The 13,250-nt window shown below is 41.2% G+C and overlaps 1 non-coding gene across 1 annotated transcript; it reads right to left on the bottom strand.

The window, feature by feature from the left end:
• Nucleotides 1-1,576: 1,576 nt before the first annotated feature.
• Nucleotides 1,577-1,651, bottom strand: trnaa-ugc (transfer RNA alanine (anticodon UGC)). Its single transcript has one exon. It is a non-coding gene; the product is annotated as a tRNA-Ala (tRNA).
• Nucleotides 1,652-13,250: the final 11,599 nt, after the last annotated feature.

Genomic DNA, 13,250 nt, shown 5'->3' with positions numbered 1-13,250 from the left:
TTTTATTTTATTTCACCTTTATTTAACCAGGTAGGCAAGTTGAGAACAAGTTCTCATTTACAATTGCGACCTGGCCAAGATAAAGCAAAGCAGTTCGACAACATACAACAACACAGAGTTACACATGGAGTAAAACAAATATACAGTCAATAATACAGCAGAAAAATAAGTCTATGTACAATGTGAGCAAATGAGGTGAGTTAAGGGAGGTAAAGGCAAAAAAAAGTCCATGGTGGCAAAGTAAATACAATATAGCAAGTAAAACACTGGAATGGTAGATTTGTAGTAGAAGAAAGTGCAAAGTAGAAATAGAGTTAATGGGGTGCAAAGGAGCAAAATAAAATAAATAAATACAGTAGGGGAAGAGGTAGTTGTTTGGGCTAAATTATAGATGGGCTATGTACAGGTGCAGTGATCTGTGAGCTGATCTGACTGCTGGTGCTTAAAGCTTGTGAGGGAGATAAGTGTTTCTAGTTTCAGAGATGTTTGTAGTTCGTTCCAGTCATTGGCAGCAGAGAACTGGAAAGAGAGACGGCCAAAGGAGGAATTGGTTTTGGGGGTGACCAGAGAGATATACCTGCTGGAGCGCGTGCTACAGGTGGGTGCTGCTATGGTGACCAGTGAGCGGAGATAAGGGGGGACTTTACCTAGCAGGGTCTTGTAGATGACCTGGAGCCAGTGGGTTTGGCGATGATTATGAAGCGAAGGCCAGCCAACGAGAGCGAACAGGTCGCAGTGGTGGGTAGTATATGGGGCTTTGGTGACAAAACGGATGGCACTGTGATATACTGCATCCAGTTTGTTGAGTAGGGTATTGGAGGCTATTTTGTAAATGACATCGCCAAAGTCGAGGATCGGTAGGTTGGTCAGTTTTACGAGGGTATGTTTGGCAGCATGAGTGAAGGATGCTTTGTTGCGAAATAGGAAGCCAATTCTTGATTTAACTTTGGATTGGAGATGTTTGATGTGAGTCTGGAAGGAGAGTTTACAGTCTAACCAGACACCTAGGTATTTGTAGTTGTCCACATATTCTAAGTCAGAACCGTCCAGAGTAGTGATGCAGGACATGCGGGCACTACTACTACTACTACTTTATAACAAAGTAGTAGTAGTAGTAGTAGTAGTAGTCTTTATCCTTATAACACAGTAGTAGTAGTAGTAGTCTTTATCTTTATTACACAGTAGAGTAGTAGTAGTAGTAGTCTTTATCTTTATAACACAGTAGAGTAGTAGTAGTAGTAGTAGTCTTTATCCTTATAACACAGTAGTAGTAGTCTTTATCCTTATTACACAGTAGTAGCAGTTATCTTTATCCTTATTACACAGTAGTAGTAGTAGTTGTCTTTATCCTTATAACACAGTAGTAGTAGTTATCTTTATCCTTATTACACAGTAGTAGTAGTAGTTGTCTTTATCCTTATAACACAGTAGTAGTAGTAGTAGTAGTCTTTATCCTTATTACATTTTACATTTACATTTTAGTCATTTAGCAGACGCTCTTATCCAGAGCGACTTACAGTAGTGAATGCATACATTTCATCCATTTTTTTTTCTCATTTTTTTTTCTTCTTCGTACTGGTCCCCGTGGGAATCGAACCCACAACCCTGGCGTTGCAAACACCATGCTCTACCAACTGAGCAACACGGGACCATAACACAGGAGAGTAGTAGTAGTAGTAGTTGTAGTAGTAGTAGTAGTAGTAGTAGTAGTCTTTATCCTTATAACACAGTGTAGTAGTAGTAGTCTTTATCCTTATAACACAGTGTAGTAGTTGCATTCTTTATCCTTATAACACAATCGAGTAAAAGTAGTAGTCTTTATCCTTATTACACAGTAGAGTTGTAGTAATAGTAGTCTTTATCCTTATTACACAGTAGTAGTAGTAGTAGTAGTAGTAGTCTTTATCCTTATAACACAGTAGTAGTAGTAGTCTTTATCCTTATAACATAGTAGTTGTAGTAGTAGTAGTAGTAGTAGTAGTAGTAGTCTTTATCCTTATAACACAGTAGTAGTTGTGGTAGTCTTTATCCTTATAACACAGTAGTAGTTGTGGTAGTCTTTATCCTTATACACAGTAGTAGTAGTAGTAGTAGTAGTAGTAGTCTTAATCATTATAACACAGTAGTAGTGGTAGTCTTTATCCTTATAACACAGTAGTAGTAGTAGTAGTAGTAGTAGTAGTAGTAGTCTTTATCCTTATAACACAGTAGTAGTAGTAGTAGTAGTCTTTATCCTTATTACACAGTAGAGTTGTAGTAGTAGTAGTCTTTAGCCTTATTAGACAGTAGAGTAGTAGTAGTAGTAGTCTTTATCCTTATTACACAGTAGAGTAGTAGTAGTAGTCTTTATCCTTACTGCACATTAGTAGTTGTAGTAGTAGTAGTAGTCTTTATTGTTATTACACAGCAGTAGTAGTAGTAGTAGTAGTAGTAGTAGTAGTATTCTTATTCATTATAACACAGTAGAGTTGTAGTTGTCTTTATTACACAGTAGTAGTTGTAGTAGTAGTAGTAGTAGTAGTCTTTATCCCTATAACACAGTAGTAGTAGTAGTAGTAGTAGTAGTAGTAGTAGTAGTAGTCTTTATCCTTATTACACAGTTGTAGTAGTAGTAGTCTTTATCCTTATTACACAGTAGAGTTGTAGTAGTAGTATTTATCCTTATTACACAGTAGTAGTAGTAGTAGTAGTAGTCTTTATCCTTATTACACAGTAGTAGTAGTAGTAGTAGTAGTCTTTATCCTTATTACACAGTAGAGTTGTAGTAGTAGTCTTTATCCTTATTACACAGTAGTAGTTGTAGTAGTAGTAGTAGTAGTAGTAGTCTTTATCCTTATAACACAGTAGTAGTAGTAGTAGTCTTTATCCTTATAACACAGTAGTAGTAGTAGTAGTAGTAGTAGTAGTAGTCTTTATCCTTATTACACAGTAGTAGTAGTAGTAGTAGTAGTAGTAGTAGTCTTTATCCTTATAACACAGTAGTAGTAGTAGTAGTAGTCATTATCATTATAACACAGTAGTAGTAGTAGTAGTCATTACCCTTATAACATAGTAGTTGTAGTAGTAGTAGTAGTAGTAGTAGTAGTAGTCTTTATCCTTATAACACAGTAGTAGTTGTGGTAGTCTTTATCCTTATACACAGTAGTAGTAGTAGTAGTAGTAGTCTTAATAATTATAACACAGTAGTAGTAGTAGTAGTAGTCTTTATCCTTATAACACAGTAGTTGTAGTAGTAGTAGTAGTAGTAGTAGTCGTAGTAGCAGTCTTTATCCTTATAACACAGTAGAGTAGTAGCAGAGACAGTAGAGAGTAATGTACATGATTAATATCAATTTAAACAAACAACCTCCACTCCAGATATATAGATTTTCTGCAGTATTTTTCATTAGCGACATGACTACTATCCTACTCGGCTGCCATTGTAACCTGCCAGTGCCAGTGTTTGGCTATAGAATATAAATGTGTGTCTGTGCTAGTCTTTTAAGTGGGGCCAAGTTAACACTTTGCAGCTCACCTAAACCCCCCTATCAAGCAGCAGCAGCTGTAGAGAACCCCCAAGCCACCACAGACTTAATCCAATTTGACTGGTCATCACTGGAGGCCGTAGCTGCATGGAACATAGGCCACGGCTCAAATGGTACCCTGTTCCCTATACAGTGTACTACGTTTGGCTAGCGGGTTCCCTATGGGCCCTGGTCAAAAGTAGTGCACTACATAGGGAATAGAACAGCATGGGACCTGGGTGGATAAACCTTTTTACTCTGCATTAGTGGAAAGGTTTATCATTTCATTTCTGTTCTGAGTCTGATTTTGCTGTGGTGGGAAGAATATTAAATGAATCAGATAGTTAGGCTATACCGGTACGGCATTATTTCATTTCTCTCCAAAGAACAGGGGCTATTTAGATAATTTAATTAATAATACAACACTGTGTCTTTCTGGGGGGGGGGGGGGGGGTTCCACAAGAGTTGGAAATAGCATGAGTTGAAAATGATGGATTATTGTGAACAATATCTAATATCTGAGTCTGTTTTACATGTTACAGAAGAAATGCCATGACATGAATGGCTGTTCTACACAGTCATAAACACAGGAACAATTGTAGAAGGACATGCCATCTGGCGTTTAGACTAGGGTAGGCCTAATAATCTGGTAATAATCTGGTTAATATATGTTAATCAGAGCAATTAACCACTAATCTTCTGCATCTTCTACACTAACAGTGTTTGGGTAGAAATCAACTGTTTTCTTTGCTATACTGTTCATGTCGAAAGCTTGAATGTTAAAACAAGATTTTTTTCCTAGCACATCATTTATTCACATTTTTAAGTAGGTGTACTTTTGTTCCATGCACCATGCACGTTAAAGGGGAAATCCACAGTTGAAACAATAATGCGAACTTCCCGCCACTGTTTCAGTAAAAGGCTCAGTGATGGGGCTGTAAGAATGTTACTACTCTCAAATTCATAGACAGAGCTATGGATGCAAGGACTGACCGTCCATGAAATCAAAATTATATTTTTAACCATGTTTTGAGGCTTTGTTTACATTTACATTATTACAAACAGTGGGGTAAACAATCTTTTTGGGGGGTCCTGAAGGGGTACGACAGATGAACTAAGCTCATGAGCCAGGTTATATTCTTCAAAACAATGGGTACATATCATTAATTTAGTAATAATGGCCATGAACATAAACGCTATGAAAGGACACAGATATTTTGTCTTTGCATTAATTCTATGAATAATATAAATATTTCTCAATCCTAAACATGAATAAACATATTTGTTTAACCTTGTCCTTGAACTGTACTCTAATTTAAATCTAACTGGTTTGATTAGCTTCCATCTCCGCTTGTTGGATGCTTCATAGAAGCAGTGCATATGGTTCGGGGACACAGTGAATCATCCAAGGGAACGCGACTCCTCGGCCAGAGAAACTGCTACCGCTGAAATAATCTTTCAGTTAATCCACACCAGACATATCAGACAGCTGTCATTGGCCGAGCTGGCCGGCCAGCCGCGTGGGGAGTCATGTCTTGGCACCGGCTACCACAGATCTCTCTGAGACAATCTTCATATTGCAGCGCTGCTAAGCAGCAGAGCTGGGTTCAAATGGTATTTTGAATAGTATGTTATTCCAGACAGGCTTGAGAAAATGCATGAAATGTTTGAATGATTTCAAATTGTGTTTGAATCCAGGTCTGCTAACCAGTGTGATTCATCTTTGTCCTCCATCACAACCGTAAAACAAATCACCATCCTCCACAGATCAATCAGGGAGGAGAGAAGCAAAGGAGAGGAAGAGAAGAAGAAAATTCCTATTATTATGTACTTATGCACTGTCTACAGATGCTTCTCTGTTTCTTCTGTCACATGTACATCTCGCCCGGGGACCCTGTGGTTTAAATGTCACAGAGGTGTTCATTGAAACCGACACAATTAACTCAACAATCAGCTGAGACACATCTGACAGGCCACAATCAGGAGATATCCCTGTATCCCTGCACGCACACCTGAGCAACAGCAGCACCAGCAGCACCAGGCTGCCTCACAAATGACATCCTAATTCCTATATAGTGCACTACTTTTGACCAGTGTCCATAGGGCTCTGGTCAAAAGTAGTGCACTATATAGAGAATAGGGTGCCATTTGGGACGCATGCTTGGAGAAACAGATGAAGACGTGAGCCTGCTGCTGCCTCTGCTGCTGGCGATGCTAATGTCTCTCTGGTGACCTCCATGTATAATTAATATGCAGTAGCTTCAGTCCTCAACTGATATGACCATGTATTATGTAAAGACTGGCTTTGAAAATATACACCTCATTAAATAAATCAAACACGTGAGGCACTTAATGGTATTTGATCTCCCTCTCCCTCTGTCCCTCTCTTTCTCTCGCTATCTCTCTCTCGCTATCTCTCTCTCTCTCGCTATTTCTCTCTCTCTCGCTATCTCTATCTCTCTCGCTATTTCTCTCTCTCTCGCTATCTCTATCTCTCTCTCTGTCACCATCTCTTGCTCTCTCTCTCTCCATCTCTTGCTCTCTCTCTCTCTCCATCTCTTGCTCTCTCTCCCTCTCTCACCATCTTTTGCTCTCTCTCTCTCTCCCTCTCTCTCCCTCTCTGTTGCCATCTTTCGCTCTCTCTCCCTCTGTCGCCATCTCTCGCGCTCTCTCCCTCTGTTGCCATCTCTCTCTCTCTCTCCCTCTCTCGCCATCTCTTGCTCTCTCTCTCTCTCTCTCTCCCTCTCTCGCCATCTCTTGCTCTCTCTCTCTCTCCCTCTTTGTTACCATCGCTTGCTCTCTCTCTCTCCCTCTCTCACTCCCTCTGTTGCCATCTCTCGCGCTCTCTCCCTCTGTTGCCATCTCTCGCGCTCTCTCCCTCTCTCACCATCTCTTGCTCTCTCTCTCTCCCTCTCTCGCCATCTCTTGCTCTCTCTCTCTCTCACCATCTCTTGCTCTCTCTCTCTCTCTCTCTCTCTGTCGCCATCTCTTGCTCTCTCTCTCTCTCTCCCTCTCTCTCTCCCTCTGTTGCCATCTCTCTCGCTCTCTCCCTCTGTCGCCATCTCTCGCTCTCTCCCTCTCTCTTGCTCTCTCTCTCTCTCTCTCATATCATATCATATCATATCATATATTGACTGTCCATGAGCGCTATGCAGGAAAAAATTGAAAAACACAAAATGTGCTATTTTCCAGGAAAGGTTTTGAAAGCGGCCAAAGAAGGAATTCCAGTAATTGACTGTCTTATAGAGGGAAAAACAGCTGATGAGTGAATGAACTACAGATACAGTATGTCCTAAATATCAAGGTTGTAACTCCTAGAGGAATCAGACAGCTGCTGTATCATGGAGCCTTCAGACAGTAATCACATCCCTTGACTTTTTCCACATGTTGCAGTGTTACAGCCAACATTGAGTACATTTGGATTTTTTCGGGGTCACAGGCCTACACACAATACCCCATAACGTCAAAGTGGAATTATGTTTTCAGTAATTTTTACAAATTCATAAAACATTAATAACTGGAATGTCTTGAGTCAATATGTATTCAACCCCTTTGTTATGGCAAGGCTAAATAAGTTCAGGAATAAAATGTGCTTAACAAGTCATATAGTAAGTTGCATTGAACCTGTGTGCAATAATAGTGTTTAATATGATTTTTGAATGACTTCCTCATCTCTGAACACCACACATACAATTATCTGTAAGGTCCCTTAGATTAAACCACAAAGACCATGGAGGTTTTCCAATGCCTTGCAAAGAAGGGCACCTAGATTGTTAAAAAATTAAAAAGCAGATATTGAATATCCCTTTGAGCATGGTGAAGTTATTAATTACACTTTAGATGGTTTATCATTACACCCAGTCACTACAAAGATACAGGTGTCCTTCCTAACTCTGTTGCCGGAGAGGAAGGAAACCACTCAGGGATTTCACCATGAGGCCAATGGTGACTTTAAAACAGTTACAGAGTTTAATGGCTGTGATAGAAGAAAAATTGAGGATGGACCAATAGATTTGTTGTTGATCATTGCTAGACAACCATTTTCAAGTCTTGCCGTAGATGTTCAAGTAGATTCAAGTCAAAACTGTAACTCAGCCACTCAGGCAAATTCATTGTCTTCTTTGTAAGACATTCCAGGGTAGATTTGACCTTGTGTTTTAGGTTATTGTCCTGCTGAAAGGTGAATTCAACTCCCTGTGTCTGTTGGAAGGCAGACTGAACCAGGTTTTGCTCTAGGATTTTGCCTATGCTTACCTCCATTCTGTAAAAATGTTATCCTGAAAAACTCCCCAGTCCTTAACGATTACAAACATACCCATAACATGATGCAGCCATCACTATGCTTGAAAATATGGAAAGTGGTACTCAGTAATGTGTTGTATTGGAATTGCCGCAAACATAATACTTTGTATTCAGGATAAAGAGTGAATTGCTTTGCCACATTTTATGCACTACTACTTATGTGCCTTATTGCAAAAAGGATGCATGTTTTGGAATATTTGTATTCTGTACAGGCTGCCTTTTTTTCACTCTGTCAATTACGTTAGTAGTGTGAAGTAACTACAATGTTGTTGATCCATCCTCAGTTTTCTCCTATCACAGTCACTGGACTCTTGTAACTGTTTTAAAATCACCATTGGCCTCAATCATGACCTAGTTCAATCAGATCAAATTATCATGACCTAGTCCAATCAGATCACATTATTACACCGGCCAAACCCGGACGACGCTGGGCCAATTGTGCGCCGCCCTATGGGACTCCCAATCACGGCGGTTGTGATACAGCCTGGATTCGAACCAGGGTGTCTGTAGTGACGCCTCTAGCACTGAGATGCAGTGCCTTAGAACCCCTGGACAGGACACTATTCTATCTCCTGTTTTTGTAGCCTGACGCAGCTTGATGTACAAGTACACCCCTTGGACAGGACACCAGTCTATCGCAGGGCCGAAAACACATGACACCTGCATTGTCACGAATCCTACCGAAGGTGGCTCCCCTGCCTGCTCGGGCGGCGCTCGGCGGTCGTCGTCGCCGGCCTACTAGCCGCCGCTGATCCCTTTTTCCTTTTCGGTTGGTATGTCTTATTGTTTGCACCTGTTCCTTATTTGTGTCTCTTGATTTATGGTTATTTAAGCCTGTTTAGCCCGCCCAGGTTTGTGCGGGATCATTTTCGTCAGAGTGCTTTTTTTGTTGGATGTGCTGGCGATCTGCATGTGTTGTTTTATATGCGTACTGTGGACCCGTTGTATTTGGGCACTTTGTTATTCACGCCGGTGGTGTTGGCGTCGACCGTTTTCGTAATTAAGGAATAAACACACTTTTCCTTACCTCTGCTCTCTGCGCCTGACTCCTACTGCCCCTCCTAGCAATCGCTGACATGCATATTTGAAGTAAAGTGTTACCAAAGTTATTCTCCCAAAACCATGGCAGTCACAGCCTCAGCCAGAGCAGTAGCACGTGTGTGGAAACAAGTTTCATTAAGCATGCTCACGTCTTCAGCTCTCTGCTTCTACCTGCTTGCACAGTGAATCAAAAATAACATTCCTCCTTCTGCCAGGGGCTCAGATGATAACGACAGGATTTTCATTCCACATGTGGATTCAAATATATTCAAAATCTTTCAACTAGTTTCAGCTTTAGCCTGCTAAGAGTGCCAGCTGGAAGGGGTTTGCAGTTTTGTGACTATCCTATTGGTGCCTTTGTGCCAGGCAAGCTTAATCAAGCCCAGATATGTGTTTGAAGGATTTCAAATATTATTTGAACCCAGGTCTGTTTCATTCAACTATTTTTTGGGCTCTTGTCCATTGTCACTAAAACCTGAGCTGTGAAAGGGAGACGCGAGCACATACAGCAAACCCATATAGCTAAGAGTGTCCACAGTGGTATCTCACTCTGTGTGTGTGTGTGTGTGTGTGTGTGTGTGTGTGTGTGTGTGTGTGTGTGTGTGTGTGTGTGTGTGTGTGTGTGTGTGTGTGTGTGTGCGCGTGCGTGTTCTCAGCGGTATCTTTCACTTCCATATGGAGGGCATTTGCTTAGTCAGGGAGGGTGATGGTTACCATAGAGTTCCTATAATTCTATGATGGTAAGCGTTCACAACAACAGCTTCACAGTTGCCTGTGTTGCTTTCTGGGTAGAAAAGTCACATATGAAATATATTAAGCCTAGTTTTAATTAATGCATTGAGGTACACTTAACATGAAGTTACTCTTATAGCTGTGAAGTAATGCTGTACTTAAACTAGTAACAGCATTGTATCAACATGTTGTGACATAGTCAGTGGTGGAAAAATTACCCAGTTGTCATAATTGAGTAAAAGTAAAGATAACTTAATAGAAAATTACTCACCCAGTAAAATACTACTTGAGTAAAAGTGTAAACGTATTTGGTTTTAAATATACTTATGTGTCAAAAGTAAATGTAATTGCTACAACATACTTAAGAATCAAAGTAAAAGTATAAATCATTTCAAATTCTTTATGTTAAGCAAACTAGATGGCACGATTTTCTTATTTATTTTTATTTTAGTATATCCAGGGGCACACTCAGACATCATTTACAAATGAAGCATTTGTGTTTAATGAGTCCGCCAGATCAGAGGCAGGGGATGACCAGGGATATTCTCTGTTTAATGAGTCCGCCAGATCAGAGGCAGTAGAGATAACCAGGGATGTTCTCTGTTTAATGAGTCCGCCAGATCAGAGGCAGTAGGGATAACCAGGGATATTCTCTGTTTAATGAGTCCGCCAGATCAGAGGCAGTAGGGATAACCAGGGATATTCTCTGTTTAATGAGTCCGCCAGATCAGAGGCAGTAGGGATAACCAGGGATGTTCTTTGTTTAATGAGTTCACCAGATCAGAGGCAGTAGAGATGAGCAGGGATGTTCTTTGTTTAATGAGTCCGCCAGATCAGAGGCAGTAGGGATGACCATGGATGTTCTCTTGATAAGTGCTTGAATTGGACCATTTTCCTGTCCGGCTATGCGTTCCAAAATACATTTTGGGTGTCAGGGATGTAAAAAGTATATATTTTCTTTAGGAATGCAGTGAAGTAAAAGTAAAAGTTGTCACAAATATAAATAGTAAAGTACAGATACCCAAAACAACTACTTAAGTAGTACTTTAAAGTATTTTTACTTAAATACTTTACACCACTGAACATAGTAATTTAATTTAATTACTTTCTTAACGATCCTCTTCCTCTAAATGAGTTTGAATGATTATATGATTAAAGCAAACCTCACCTGGGTTTTCATATGGAGCGCTCACTGGAAATGACCTTTATATGTAACACTGGGAATTAAAGGTAGAGAAGAGTGGTGGTCATCACACTTCAGACAGAGTGGTGGTCATCACACTTCAAACAGACTGGTGGTCATCACACTTCCAACAGAGTGGTGGTCATCACACTTCCAACAGAGTGGTGGTCATCACACTTCCAACAGAGTGGTGGTCATCACACTTCCAACAGAGTGGTGGTCATCACACTTCAGACAGAGTGGTGGTCATCACACTTCAAACAGAGTGGTGGTCATCACACTTCCAACAGACTGGTGGTCATCACACTTCAAACAGAGTGGTGGTCATCACACTTCAGATAGAGTGGTGGTCATCACACTTCCAACAGAGTGGTGGTCATCACACTTCCAACAGAGTGGTGGTCATCACACTTCAAACAGAGTGGTGGTCATCACACTTCCAACAGAGTGGTGGTCATCACACTTCCAACAGAGTGGTGGTCATCACACTTCAAACAGAATGGTGGTCATCACACTTCCAACAGAGTGGTGGTCATCACACTTCAAACAGAGTGGTGGTCATCACACTTCAAACAGAGTGGTGGTCATCACACTTCCAACAGACTGGTGGTCATCACACTTCAAACAGAGTGGTGGTCATCACACTTCCAACAGAGTGGTGGTCATCACACTTCAAACAGAGTGGTGGTCATCACACTTCCAACAGAGTGGTGGTCATCACACTTCCAACAGAGTGGTGGTCATCACACTTCAAACAGAGTGGTGGTCATCACACTTCCAACAGAGTGGTGGTCATCACACTTCAGAGTGGTGGTCATCACACTTCAAACAGAAAAAGCTTTGGCACCCTCTGGTGTTTCGTTCATACTCCAACGAGCTCCTCTTTTCTCTGTTGAAATCTGCAGACGGGGAGGAGGAGGGAAGGGACAGGGGAGATGGAAGAAGCAAGAAAGGGAGGGAGAGAAGGTGGGAGAGAAAGGGGAGATGGAACAGGAAAGGGAGTGGAGCTAAAGATAGAGAGGGAGGTAGAGGGAGAGGTAATAGTCTGTGATATCAAACCATTTATATTATTTGACCTAGTCTAATCAGATCAAATTATCCTGACCTAGTCCAATCAGATCAAATGATCATGACCTAGTCCAATCAGATCAAATGATCATGACCTAGTCCAATCAGATCAAATTATCCTGACCTAGTCCAATCAGATCAAATGATCATGACCTAGTCCAATCAGATCAAATTATCCTGACCTTGTCCAATCAGATCAAATGATCATGACCTTGTCCAATCAGATCAAATGATCATGACCTTGTCCAATCAGATCAAATGATCATGACCTAGTCCAATCAAATCAAATGATCATGACCTAGTCCAATCAGATCCAACTATCATAACCTAGTCCAATCAGAATTACATTGTGATTAAATCTACTTTGTGTTCATAGCACTGTCTCTTCATCCTTGGAACTCAACATACAAAATGACAGTGTTCACGTTGTGCATAAGTTCAGCATGTCGGCACAAAGCCAGAAATAGTCTAGATAAGCAGTGTGTTAAACATGACCTTCATTAGACAGGAAATAATTTCCTCTACAGTGTCCTTAACGTTATGAAGAAAAAGTTCTCTAAAACTAGAAACTAGTTTGATAGCACTTTCTATGAGGTACATACATAACATGCCTTACAAGTTCCATTGTAAAATACCTTGTTGAAAGAATTGTGATTACTGGTGACTAATTGTAATGTTGTGTCCCTGTTGATGTTTTCTGCATCCCAAATGGGACTCTATTCCCTTCTAGTTAAAAGTAGTTCACTATATGTAGGGGGTAGGGTGCCATTTGGAACACGGTAGGTGATGTCCCATCCTCCTAATGCCTTACAGCTGTTCTCCCTACTCCCCCAGGGGTGACAGACAGACAGAAAGACAGACAGACAGACAGACAGACAGACAGACAGACAGGTATTTGTTAGGGCTAAGCGCTATTTGTTAGGGCAGTGTCACTGTCAGCGTGGACATTGTTGGACCACACACACATGAACTGAGACACACAGGCAGTGAGACACACACACACACACACACACCACACACACACACACACACACACACACACACACACACACACACACACACACACACACACACACACACACACACACACACACACACACACACACACACACACACACACACACACACACACACACACACACACACATATACACATGTCCGTCCAAGGTGAACGGAGCCACTGTTTAATTGGTGGCGATGGCAGTGGGTCGATCACTCATCCTGGTCTCCTGTTGTGAGCTTCACTAGGCCCGCTGTGGCACACACACACACACACACACACACACACACACACACACACACACACACACACACACAGCCTCCTCATCTTAAATCTCCTCTGACAGCACCAACTAGTCATGGTTCAGAAAGAACACAGGTCCACTAACAACACAGCGCTCCGAGCATCAGACCTGGGTTCA

This window comes from Salmo salar, chromosome 01 (assembly GCF_965601325.2).
Source record: "Salmo salar chromosome 01, fSalSal1, whole genome shotgun sequence".
Classification (NCBI taxonomy): Eukaryota; Metazoa; Chordata; class Actinopteri; order Salmoniformes; family Salmonidae; genus Salmo; species Salmo salar.
Note: the sequence above shows the minus strand (reverse complement) of the source record. Positions and strands in the feature narration are given on the sequence as shown.